Source organism: Columba livia, chromosome Z (genome assembly GCF_036013475.1).
Source record: "Columba livia isolate bColLiv1 breed racing homer chromosome Z, bColLiv1.pat.W.v2, whole genome shotgun sequence".
Classification (NCBI taxonomy): Eukaryota; Metazoa; Chordata; class Aves; order Columbiformes; family Columbidae; genus Columba; species Columba livia.
In genome coordinates, this window is record NC_088642.1 from 27,385,591 (window position 1) to 27,399,315 (window position 13,725).

A 13,725-nucleotide genomic window follows, 5' to 3' on the forward strand; every position below is an offset into this window, starting at 1 on the left:
CACTGAACTTGGCTGGCACTTAGGTGCTTCGTTCCAGCTCAAGATCTATCCTCTTCAGATTAAAGAGCTGTTATAAGTTACTGTTTGTTTAGAAACAGATAAATGATATCCCTCCTGTTTTCTCAGAGGAAGACTTTATTCTGCCTAGTGGGAGTTATTAAAAATGCTGGCCTCAATGCCCTTTTTGAAAGATCAAAGATATAAAATCAGCCAACATTGACATAAAACAGATGCCATATTTTAGCTAAAGTTCCATTTGTTATAGGTCCTTATCTACATGGTGCTATTGATAAAGGCATAATCTATCAGAGATATGAAAAATAAAATGGCTGTGACTTTTGAACAGACTATGCTATACTCTATTGATGTAGCTGGAAGACAGTATAGTAACAGATTAAAAAAATCATTATAGTTCCCAATCAGCCACCTACCTATTTTTTCACCTTTTGTAAACAACAATACATTAAGTGTAAAGACGGAATTTCTTTGTCTGGCGCTGCTGTGCTACATCATTGTTGTCATCATCACGATCATTGTAATGTTTTCCAGTTTGCACCTGATATCCTTCTTCATTCATGGATAATTTCATTCAACCTTTTCCCAATCCTTGCCTGCAGTTGGTGTCAGTGACCTAGCAGGCTGCTTTGCCTTGGCCTCTTCTCAGGCTATGTCTATATGGCACATGAAGCGGAGCTAGTGACTGGTCTAAACCAGGTCCTTGTCTAGCCATGTTCACACTACGGAGCATTTGAGCCTTGTATCCTCTGGATCCTGTGCAGTTCTTCAGGCCCACAGGACTATTCTTTGTATGCTTTTTTGGTTTCAGTTCAAGGTATCTGAAATAATGTGATGACTGTACCAGTGACATCACGAGTATCAAGCTGAGGTGAGGATACAGAGGTTACTGGGATAGTATTGGAGGAGAAGGTGGGGTGGAGAAAGCCAAACCTTACAGTGTTGACCGTGCTGCCTAATGCATTCCTAGTGCAGTGCTGTAGATGTTGCCTTCTTCTGTTCTGCTTTTCTCCTAGACGTTTTGTGAATACATGCATTATGCTGGCCTTATATGTAGCAGTTTAGCTCTTTTTTGCCTCATAAATATTGATTTAATTCAGAAAAAGAACCTCAACGTATTACTTTTCATTCTCTCCTGGCAGGTTTATTCCCAAACCAGAGCTTTAAGCTGAAAGCAGTGCTCTGTTATTAGTTGGTTCTGGTTGCCAAACATGAAACCTTTATTAGTCTTTCATCTAATGGGGTAGTCTGGCAGTACTGTGTGAGAAAACCTGTCTCTTGACACCTCAGCCTCTTGAAGGACTCCACCACAGGTCACAGATCCTGACCTGTCCAATCAGGCCAACCTGCTTGCATGGGTCTCTCCTGAATTTGCAAGCAGCTGGGACTGCAAAATATGCATTCTTCTCATGTTGTGTTCAGTGTTCTGCAAATCGGAGTGTTCCCTGGTAAGTATTTTTCTTGCTCATGGCTCTCTCTTGGCATGCAGGTGGTGGGACACCCGCAGCTGCACAGCCCTTCATCCTCTTTGTGTCTCAAGCTCTTTCTGCTCTTTCCACTCATGCATGTGCACATTTTTAAATAGTTGTGCTGCATTTACTCCCAGCATACAGTCAAACGTGGGAATCCTTGCAGCTTCTTGAAACCTCTTGGAGCTGGAGGTTGACCAGAAGTGAATGGCCGTGGGGTCTGTGGCCTCTCCCCAACCAGTGTCACTGGTGGTTCAGTGCAGCCCCTGCTTCACACGGTGTGGTGGGGTTGCAGCTACTTTGCTCTCCTGTTGTGTTCACAACAGGAGCTGCTGGAGGGACTGTGTGTTTTTGGAAGTGGACTGAATTAAGAGCATTCTTGTTATGCTCCCATGACAGAGGACTGAGGGTAAAGAAGAATGTGTGTGGCCTGCAAAACGTACCTCTTCCCCTGGAAGGAGGAATTTTTCATATAATGGAGCCATTACTGAAGCTCAATGGAATAGAGTTAAGTGACAGATCCACACTTCTCTGTATGTTCAGACAAAAAGCAAAAATACCCTTCAGAGACCAAGTAAAGGGTTCAGTGCCTGCAGCAAAGCCACTAAAAGCAAGAAAATCCTTCCTGTGATTTCAGAAAGTTCAGGTCTCTCCTCTCTGAGCAGCAAGTAATGAGAATTACAAATTCTACCTGCTAGGAGGCAGCTCTATCCCCTGGCTGGGAGGATCTCCGCTCTAGGGCTATTCAGCTTCAGTGAGATCTGGGACAGATCACCTCATGGCTGCCTCTCTGACCTAGTAGTATGTGTCAACAAATAAATGTTTTAGAAAACCATGTGCAACACATTCCTCAATGTACTGTGGGACTAGCGTCAGTGCCAGTAATTTATAGGTATGCAGAGTGAAGACAGTCAGACTTTCAAGATCACATCTTCAAGGCACTTTCAAATGACCACTAAATCCAGATGCTTAAGTATCTAGTGTCAGTACTTTTAACTTTACTTTCTTACACACTGAACTATTTGTGCTTACAAGAAGGGACATAATTGCTATCATATTGCCTCAAAAAAAATATATGTGCTTGTAACCAGAGTAGAATTTTTTCAGACATTAAACCAGAATAAGAGAGCAGAATCTGAAACTTCAGTTTTTAAAGTTTTTAAATTACTTTAAATTATTTTAGTATAAATTCTGGGCCAAGTCTATGTAGGTCAAAAAATATACCCTGATGTCACACATATGACTGCACATAGTTTCAAAATATTTTCACTGTGCTAAATCTGATATGGTGATAATTCTGTGAATTGTTCATAGGGTCAAAGCATATAAAAATAATCAAAACCATTTCTGAAATACCCCAAATATGAAGCATCTCTTATTTTACCATGCAGGATGGATGTAAATAATATATAAAAGCCTTATATGTGAGAAATTTTAAAAAACTGTCTGAAATAGGCCAGTGTTCAAGCTGGAGCAGAAGCAATGACAGAGATTTGGCACACAAATAGAGATGACAGGTCGACAGAGAGCAAAGGAAAAGGAATTGATCAGTTGTAAATGAAATGTAATTGATGTGTCTCCATGACACTTCTATTGAATAACCTTCAGCTGCGGTTTGTCTTGCTCATCTACTAAACCTCACATGCTCATTTTCTTACTCTCTAGAAACAGGCCCACCAGGAAGATTAGTGTCAGGAATAAAGCTCTCTCTCCCTTTTTGCATACTATATACATATATGTATGTATGTATGCAAGTGTGTGGAATTAAATACCATTTTACACCAGAAAGCCAGGAACCCCAAGAAACTCAATGAAAATCCATTCATTTGCTTATTCCAGTTTTTCTCAAGTTTTTTTTCTCACTTCCCACATAGTCCTAAGCTTGATTTCTAACTTCTGTAGGATTTGTGTGTATGTAGAAATTTATTAAGGATGTATGAAGGCATTAGTCTAAAGTGGTAAGAATGCCATTATAAACAAATTCACAAAGTACAAACATCAAGTATTTTTTTTTTTTCCAAATGGAGACACTGTTATAGACTGGTTTACTTGTCCGAACACAACTGGAAGGGAATGCCATTTTTCTCAAGGAAAATGCATGTATGTGCAGAAGAGATCAGAGTCTCTCATAAGAGATCCTCACAGCACTTTGCATCAATCTTTCCTGGGTTCATGCTGCTCTTTCTGTATTTTCCCCCCAACTCTGCTTATACTGTTTATAATAAAACATAGCTGCTAGAAAATATGATGAAAGATAAAGAGTGTTTTTTAAGTAGCCCTGCAAAGGCCTGTTTATATTTCCTGTCAGGTCATTTTTCAGAAGAAAGTGGAAAAAAAAATACTAATAAACTATAAAATGTGGTCATTTCACTGATGTATGAAGCAGGCCTATAAGTTCACGAAATGCTGCACGCACTTAAACCTCTTAATTTCTGAATTCAGACTTATTCTATCATGATATCTGGGATGCTTTATATCCACTGCACCATGTTGCACTGTTATCAAGCATTGCCATCCATAGAGAAATCTGGTTGAAAATCGTTGTTATGTCAGTGTTTTTCCGTATGTAAATATTTATGTCTTAGTCTGTCATGTGCAGTTAATAGAAAAGCAGTATCAAAACCAGAGTGAACTTTATGTTTGGTCCTGCAAACCTACTGTTTTATTCTCAGCTAAAGCAGCCCCAGCCAGGAAAAGGCTGTGGGCTCACCTCAGTCCCTAGGGATCAAAACCCTCATCTTCCCCATTTCCCAGGGGCTGCTTTAATAATTAGCTGGAAAATAATTGGGGAAAGGAATGCAGAAGATTAACTTCCATCATTCCCACAGAGGTTACTGACCCTTGTGAAAAGGATGTTCAGAAGCCACAGTGGACACATGCTTAGTTGATATAACATTGTTTGGGCTCCTGTGCTCTCTGTGCTTTGCATGGTGTGAGCTCTGGGATCATGGGATGCAGCCCCATTGTCTGTTTAGGTGTCCCTCCACTTAGGAGAAGGCTTTGGCTGCAGCTGAACACTCCCTTCTCAGACATTTTAAGCTTGAAGTATTTTCCTTGGCAAAAACACGTCCTGCATATTTGAAGCACCATACAGTGGCCCTGATATTTGGACAGATTTTTTACCCTGTCCACAGTACTATTAGGGCAGATGTATTATACATAGAATGATAGAATGGTTTGGGTTGGAAACCACTTAAGTTCAGGTTAGAGATTCCTGTTTCTTCTCCAAAATGTAGGCTTTAATTAATATGCCAAGAATGCTAGAAGACACTTGACAGATTGTGCTCAGCCAAAGTCTTCCATCTACACCTGCTTTTAATTCCATATAGACTGATCTAAAGTTTGATGCTGTGCTGTGGGAAACAAAGTGGATGTCACCCTTAATAAGTAAAAATTATCAAGTGGAACTTTACAGCAGAAAGGAATTAATAAGCAGAAATCAGAACTCTGTTTTAAATATAAAAAGTACATGCAGTGCTTAAAATGAAGAATTTAGCACACCTAATTTCAGTCTGGTCTAAGTTTTTGTATTTATGTTCATGTTCATTGTGAACATGAAGATGTGTGAGTCTACATCTGTGTACAAATTATGATGAATGAGGGTCAATTCACCTAGAAAGCTGCAACTGGTACCACTGTAGAATTTGTCAGATGTTTGGCAGAAAAATACCCCCATGTTGTTTTATTCTAGATTAACCATAAATATGAGAAATGACCTGGTATGGTATAAATCCTCAGGAAAGATGTGTGGAATGCAAACATCCAGTTAATGTAATCAGTCATCAGGGGTTACTTTTGCTCTATGCAAACAGAATAGAGAGAACATCTGTCTGGTAATGAATGCCACAGTTTTATAGGAACACTCTTATGTGACGGTTATAATTTTCTCTTTTATTGCCCTCTCCAAAAAAAGGTCTTCCCAAGAAAACCTCCCTGAGTGTATGTTGCTTGTTCTTACTTATTTGTCACTGACTGTTGCTCACAAAGGCCACCAAAGTTTCTCAAGAACAAGGGTTGTTTATCAAATCCAGCAAATGTCTGGGCACATGCATAGTGTTTACTAATGACCATGCAGTTCTGTAACAGAGAATTCCAACAATATCACATGAGAAGGGACTCCTTAATTATTTTGGCCACTCATAATTAGTGTAATGATCCGAGCTTACTTGTTTGATTAGGCTGTGGCAAATGGGTTTAACAAGTTCTGGATTCTTCATTGATTTTTAAAGTATTCCATGTAATGTTAACATTTGACAAGTGATTACTCAGAGCCTTCACCATGTGTGGAGAGAGATTCGCATCCCTTGGCTAACCTCCTCTGCATGCGTATTTTAGATAATGCATCCCATAGCCGCACTACAGCTTATAAAGTTTCTGTTGCAAGTCTTCCGCTTTTTATTATGTGGGAAAGAAAACATAGTGTTACACTGAAAAAAGTTATACATAAGGCTTCTTTATTATGTTGTTCTTCTCTTTATGATGTATTTAAGGCTTTTGTATTGTTAGCTGCATTGCGGTCATAGTCTTGCATTCAGTAACAGGCTGCAAACTAAATCAGTGTTCCCTTTTACTTTCTTTTTCAGTGCCTGAAGAAGTGTTAAAGAACATTCCTTTGTCTCAGAGGGGAGAGGGAAGGGTGGGAAAAGAAATGGAGTTATGCACAACTGCTGCCATCTTCACACTAGCCAGTTCTCCCAGTCATGAAACAGCAGTGGGGTAGGTCTGTGCCTCTAATCCTCTGTCCACATAGGGGCACTGAAGTCTGATATACAAAGGAGCACAGAGCTCCTTCACCTGATCCTACCCACCTAATCTGAGGAACGGAGGGACTAATTTGCTGAACTGAGGGAGTGTGGTCTGGATGATCGGGTAGTGAGGTGGACTGCGAACTGGCTGAAGGAAAGAAGCCAGAGAGTTGTGGTCAATTGGGCAGAGTCCATTTGGAAGCCTGTATCTAGTGGAGTGCCTCAAGGGTCACTGCTGGGGCCTATATTATTCAATATATTCCTCAGTGATTTGGATGAGGGAATAGAGTGTACTATCAGCAAGTTTGCTGATGACACTAAGCTGGGAGGAGTGGCTGACATGCCAGAAGGCTGTGCTGCCATCCAGCAAGACTTGGACAGGCTGGAGAGTTGGGCAGGGAAAAAATTAATGAAATACATCAAGGGAAAGTGTAGAGTCTTGCATCTGGGTAGGAACAACCCCAGGTTCCAGTATAAGTTGGGGAATGACCTATTAGAGAGCAGTGTAGGGGAAAGGGACCTGGGGGTTCTGGTAGACAGCAGGGTGACCATGAGCCAGCACTGTGCCCTTGTGGCCAGGAAGGCCAATGGCATCCTGGGGTGTATTAGAAGGGGGGTGGTTAGTAGGTTGAGAGAGGTCCTCCTTCCCCTCTACTCTGCCCTGGTGAGACCACACCTGGAATATTGTGTCCAGTTCTGGGCCCCTCAGTTCCAGAAGGACAGGGAACTGCTGGAGAGAGTCCAGCGTAGGGCAACGAAGATGATTAAGGGAGTGGAGCATCTCCCTTATGAAGAAAGGCTGAGAGAGCTGGGTCTCTTTAGCTTGGAGAAGAGGAGACTGAGGGGTGACCTCATTAATGTTTACAAATATATAAAGGGTGAGTGTCAGGAGGATGGAGCCAGGCTCTTCTCGGTGACAACCAATGATAGGACAAGAGGTAATGGGATCAAGCTGGAACACAAAAGGTTCCACTTAAATTTGAGAAAAAACTTCTTCTCAGTGAGGGTGACAGAGCACTGGAACAGGCTGCCCAGGGAGGTTGTGGAGTCTCCTACTCTGGAGACATTCAAAACCTGCCTGGACGCCTTCCTGTGTAGCCTCATCTAGGTGCTCCTGCTCCGGCAGGGGGATTGGACTAGATGATCTTTTGAGGTCCCTTCCAATCCCTAACATTCTGTGATTCTGTGATTCTGTAATTTCCCCTCTTTGGGGAAAAGTCAGTCTACTGTGTACTCCAGATCCGCATTTATTTGGCCAGAAGACATAGCTACCAAATGACTTGGACCTTTTGAGAGGTTTCAGACCTGTGTTTTTTTTCCCACTTGACTGATTATGGAGCTTTAGATTTCTTCTAGCCTACTTGCAAATAGTTTTGTGTTCAGTTCTTGTGCGTAGTGTTATAAATCATAATTATTTGGACTAAAATACAAACTTAGTTCCAGATGCTTCCTATAGTGGGGAAACTTCCTGTTCAAAAGCAATCTTTCATATGCAACTTATACACAAGCATGCTGTGTGTGCTATATCCGTAACATATCTGAGTAATGCAAAACAGCAGGTTCACTTGTGAGGACACAGGTCCTTCTCCAGGAAGCCAACCTTCAGCCTTTTCTGCAAAACCTGGCTTTGGGTGCTTCATGGCATACTTTTAGGAGAGTTTCATTAATTTCTGGTGCTAAAGACACCAGTAGTAGCAGTCTTTTTTATGACAGCTGTTGCAATACTTTCAGTTCTTCTTGGAAAGCAGAAACAAGACAAAGGGATTTGCTTTGATTTCAAAACTTCTGTTTTCTCCTCTACCGTATTTTCACATGAAGATTTTTTCAGTCTCTTATTTATACTGACTCTTTGTCAAGTCCTGTTGTTTCCACCTGTCTGTCATGGACCTTTCAACTTCCAAGGATGTGAGACAGGCAGTTGGTAAGGCCATATTCACAGAACTGTATGTAACACCAGACATTATACACCTGAGATTTATGGGCTTCAAAAGCCTTGTCTCATTACCTGCCTAAAACTATGGGGGGCTTAGGTTATAAAGGTGGAAGTTATAAAGATGGAAAATCTTATGTTCCTATGGATCCTTAAGTTCCCTTCCTGCAGCAGTCTCAAAACATCTTAGACTCCAGGAGTCTAAACAACTTGTTCCCTATATTCCACTAACATACCGTTGGGTTGCACAAACAAGGAATTCATCTGCTCTTACTGGAAAGTAGCTTCAGAGCACATGTAGTGCACACCCGCAAGGCTCTGCATAAAAGACAGTGGCAGAAAGTGCTTTTATTTAAAATAAAAAAGACAGGAGGAGCCACAAAAGCATATTGGGTATGTGAAGAATGATATTTTAATGCCCCTGCCCTAAGTCACCAAAGGACACACTGCCTGCCTCTGAAACCGAGGCTGAAGACTGCTCTCTTGCTGACTTCTGAAGGACATCTTTAAAGTTTAACTGAGTCAAAGAAGGAGTAGCCCTTTAGCCTGGTGACTGGATCACTCGGGAGGAACAGAGCTGGGCCTTGGAGCCTAGTGCATGGATTGTTTCTGTATTTTACCGAAGGGAAGAGCAGAGAGCAGAGCCTTGGCCTCCCCAGCCAGCTCCGTGGTTGCATGCCTGCTAACATCCTAGTCTCACTCACTCCAGGCAAAGATCTGCATGTATGGTTGGGAGTTCAGCCCTGCTTCCTGTGTATCTCTCCAAGATACACAAAATATGTGCATACAGCATGTATATATGTGCATACACATACACTTATTGTGCATGCATATACTCAGGTGCAAGCACTGGCAGCTAGAGCATTTATTTTCTCTTGGCAGATGGGAAATGTTTTGCTCAGCTCAACTCAGCAAAAGCAGGAACCATGACTGCAGACTTATTAATAAATTAAGTAAAATGGCAAAAGGAAAATTTTAGTCTTGTCAACCAACTGAGAAACAATACAGTTACTAATCTAGCAGTTACACTTTTGAAATGGATCCAGATGCACTGGAGACTGATTTGCATCCTGTAACGGTTTAAAATATAAATTTTAGATTTCTATTCATTTGTTGTTATCTATACTGGTGGCATCTAGAGAACTTCCTTGCATCAGATAGCTAGCTGCTTGCAAGCCGTTTTTTTACTACTTAGTTAAATAATTTGTATTAGGACAGTTTTCAGTTTATACAGTCTTCCAAAGCATACACACTTATCGCAGGGACAGGCAGTATGCTTGTCAGGAAGCTGTATGTGTGGGGCTGCCAGGGCACTTAGAGACATCCAGAAGGTTTTTGGGCCAGAGGAACACAAAATAAACTCAAACTAGACGCCAGCAGACCTTGTGCTTCGTGGTTGTGGTCAACAGCCAAGGCAGGGTGATGGCTGTTCCTTTGAAAAGTTCAAACGGCTTTCCACCTGTGACAAACATCCAACCAACAGTAAACTGCATGGGCAGGCCCCACCCGTTTTCTGTTTAGCAGACCCCTCAGATGCTGGAGTTATTTCAAAACAGTTCTCATGCCATAATGCCCATGCTCCTTGTTAAAGCCCCTACAGGGTCAGCTTGGTAGGACCACTAGCTACTTTAGACAGAATGTGTCAGAAACAAAACAGGGAGAAATGGTCTAAAACACTGGCCCCTGGCCTGGTTTTGGCCTAGTGGTGTTTTTCTGGATGGCAGATGACTGCTCTGTCCCCTCCAGATGCCGAGGAAGTCTCTTCCTTTCTGTCACCGCAGAAATTTGCTATGTTATCTCTAGGCTGTGGTCTCTGACCCGCTGCCCAGGCTGGGCTGTTTCTGTCTCAGTGGCTCTGCTGGGCTGCCCCAGGGGTTCTGGCTGGATGCAGTGTCCCCGTCCTCAGCACAGCCGCAGGAGCTGCTGCCCCAGCGAAGGAGCCAAACAGACGGCGCTGAGGAAGGAAAGGGCAGAGCAGAGCAGAAGGCATGGCAGCAGCAGGCTGCTCAGGAGCCGGGCTTTAGGGCTTTGTTCAATAAAAGCATTAGTAATATCAGGTTGGGGATCTTTCAGGGAGCAGGCGGGACTGGGACGTGGCTGGAAGTCAGCTGGGAGCTGGGACCAGGGCTGGAAGAGGAGACAGGGAATAGGCTTGGGAGGCAGTAGCAGGACAGACAGGCCACCTGCTTCTTGTCCTAACCTACATTACCCAGATATTGAAGACTTCTTGCTTTATTTGTCTTCTGTGACCACATTTGCATCTTGCCCATGTGCTGACAAGATAAGCTGATTGTGTCCTGCCAGCTGAGCAGCAGCTGCCTTAGTTTATCACCCTCTGCAGCGTTCTAACCATTGGGCCAAAACATCCATATGCTGGATGACATCTGGTAAACCAAGTGTCCTGAAGGAACTAATAGGCTACACTTGCACAGGAGATGGACTCTTATTACATCTGTGTGGCCTGCTGCAAGCTTAGCATCCTGGCTGGTACCTGCTAAAGAGTTGTACTGGCCAGATGTAGTCTGACTCAGTGACTCAGTTTTTGGCCTAAACTTGACTGGGACTGGTTCAATGAGTTTTAGCAGGCCTTTGTTGATCGAAGGCTAGGTAAAATTTCATAGGTTAGAGCACATTGAAGAGAAACAACGTCAATCTCTTTCTCTGAGTTCAGCATCTCTCCCAAGTTATAGGAATCACAGAAAGGGCCACAGAAGAATTGCCTAGACCTTCAGGGCCCTGGATGCAGGACTGACTGTCATCATGCTGACTTTGTGGTGAGCATCATAAAAAGGTAAGACTAATCAAGACAGAGCAATCCAAATTTCCATCTAGACAGGTGCTCTGTCTCCAACAGTGGCTCACAGTGAATGTTAGGAAGACAATGAGAACAAAACCAGACTTGTGGTATTAATTCCTCAAAATGTTTCTCCAGCCTCCAGCATGCTGTGTGGCAGCTGAAGGAGTGCATTAAGGAGGAAGGAGAAGTTTAGATCTCCCTTGTGCTGCTTTTCATCCACATGAGACATGGTTTAATCGCACATTGCAAAGATATTACAGAAGTGGTGGGAGGTCAGCTATTTTGATTGTGATGTGTGGCATTCCTGAAACTAGGGATGGATGGCGACATCCATAAAATGTGCCAAGACTTTGCAAAGGAAAGAAAGACGAGCAGAAATCAGGAGATTTTGTCCCATGTATTGTCTTTTTATTTTAGTGTATTCTGCTGCTGCTTTTGGAAATATGAGTTGGCTTCACATACGATCTTTTGAGGTCGCTTCCAATCCCTAACATCTGTGATTCTGTGATTAATGAGATGGTATTAGTCAGTGTTCTGCAAACTAGCATGTGTCAGTTACTGCAGTCCCTACCTGTACTTAGAAAATAACTATGGTAACTGTGGCCTCTGCTGTCAAACACTAACTTTTGCAGTAGTACCTACTGTACATTGTCTCCTGCAGTGAATGTGTCTGTATGTGCTCCCTGTTATAGATAAGCATGGAAGCAACATATAAGAAACATTCCAGTCAGGACTGAAAAGTTCATGACCATTAGCTCTTCCTCCTTGAACATTTTTTGCACTAAAAATTGAATGAAATGATGAGCCAAGGAGGAGGGCTTGTGAAAAGCTTATCAGGAATAAATATTTAGAAAATTTTGCTATTATAACATCATTCCTGACAAGTTTATCTTAAAAACTCTTGCTTTTTACTATCTTCCAGCTCAGAACTTGCACAAAAATGGACATTCAAAGTGGTTTCATCTGAAATGTATTCAGGCTTTCCATATGTGTTTCTAATGTTTCCCTAGACACCACTTTGAACTATTTAGGAAATCTCAAAGGCAGTGTTTGTTTAAGATTGGTGAACAGAATGGCACTGCAGCCTGGGAACTACACAAGCAAAAGAGAAATACTGTCCTCACAGAATACACTGCAGATGCCTTGAATTGCTTTGTATTATAGTTGACGCTAAAAATAACAGTGGCGTGTTATTGTTGTGGGAGCATGGGGAGTGTGTTGAAGCACAAGCAGAGCTCCAGCTCCAACCTGAGAGTGGCTTGGATGAGAGCTCGCATTGTCCTCCCTGCCTGGAAATGCCACGTTTCTCTTACATTTTCTAATTTCAAAAAAGTATTACATTCAGCGTGTGTTGAAAATACAAAGCACCTCAATTTTCTTTCTTTGAGCACAGTAAAAATTCGTCATTGTCATTGTGTGCTTAATGCTTTAGTCCTTGCAATCCCTGTTGTGACTAAACATGTCTCACTTGAGCAAAGGCTGCAAGAGCTGGTCCTTGCATGAACAGGGACCTCTCACATGGATGACGAGAGACTTTGCATTTTATTTACACCTTCCAGCAATGGCTTGTTATTAGCTGTTCACAGTATCATCCAAGTTAGATAAAGACAAACCATGAAAGAATGTTTTCTCCCATGTTGCTATAACTCTTTATTTGTTAGGTTTTTCTTTCTAAAATAAAGAAAACTGTGGCTAGATCTTGCAGCCGAAAGGCGTGTTCCTACTTCTAGCTCTGCTCCAGCCCTCCTGTGCTCATATGTCCTCAGACTCCTTGGGAACATGGAAACAGAGATTTTTATTTAAGGAAACAGGAAAATGATCAGGAGAAAATTGGCAATGGTCCCTGTGTTTTTGTACAAGAGAAAGAACGGAACAAAAAATTGCAACCACAGCTTTGCCCATCATCTGGAAACAAATAATAAATGCCTAGCTTTACTTCAGACATCCCAGTCCTATTTCCAGTTCCTTCAGTCTCCAGCTTTACTCACAGGTCTGGATAGGGGCAGGGCTGGCCCATTGTAACTGTTATCGGTTTTGACACCCCCTTTACCAGGTGTTTAGCCAAATCATCCTGTTCATTTCTGTAATCTCTCCTGCATGAACAGACACTGTCATATCTACATTTTCACTTTTACTGGTCAGGACTGGTCTTGCTACACAGTCAGCTTCAGCTCAGCCCTGCTCTTGGGTCTGCCTACCCCGGTTTTATGGGTTTCTAGTTGCAGAGTAGGTATGGTATAGGGAAGGTGGTCAGAGCAGTGCTTTCTCTTCACAGGGAGCAGGTGGCTCCATCACCATGCCACGTAGCTCAGAACATGTCAGGGAAAACAGAAGTATTTGCTAAGAGGAATGTTTGTGAGCATATTACAGACATGACATGTAAAGCAAATCTTGTTAATTGCAGGATATTAGCTCCTTCTCCCAGCATGTTGTCCTGTCCTCCCAGGTAGCAGCTGATGTAGCTGGGCTTGCAAATCAGCCTGCAAGTGAACAGAAAAATCAGCTAAGAGGAACCTTCGTGTTTTGCAAGGCAGGTCATTTTATTTAAACATTTCCAACAACACAGCAGAAGCCAAACAGAAGATCCTTTCTTACAGGAACCTCTCCTCAGAGCTCTACCCCTGTTGCAGGAAAACAGCTTCCCCTTAAAAACCACTTTGAGTCAGAGATGTTTTGAATCAGGTGCATGCAGAGAAGCTCTAGTGAATTTTCCACTACACTTTAAAATGCTATCCTTCCCCTTGGCCCCCCAAAACTGTCTGCTCCACT

General features: G+C 42.4%; 1 long non-coding RNA gene across 1 annotated transcript in view; it reads right to left on the reverse strand.

Moving 5' to 3' along the window:
- Positions 1 to 11,831: 11,831 nt before the first annotated feature.
- The window catches only part of LOC135577243 (uncharacterized), a 91,840-nt gene continuing 89,946 nt past the window's right edge, over positions 11,832 to 13,725 (reverse strand). The window contains exon 3 of the long non-coding RNA XR_010468796.1: positions 11,832 to 13,436. This is a non-coding gene — a long non-coding RNA (uncharacterized LOC135577243). The remainder of the gene's footprint in view (positions 13,437 to 13,725) is intronic.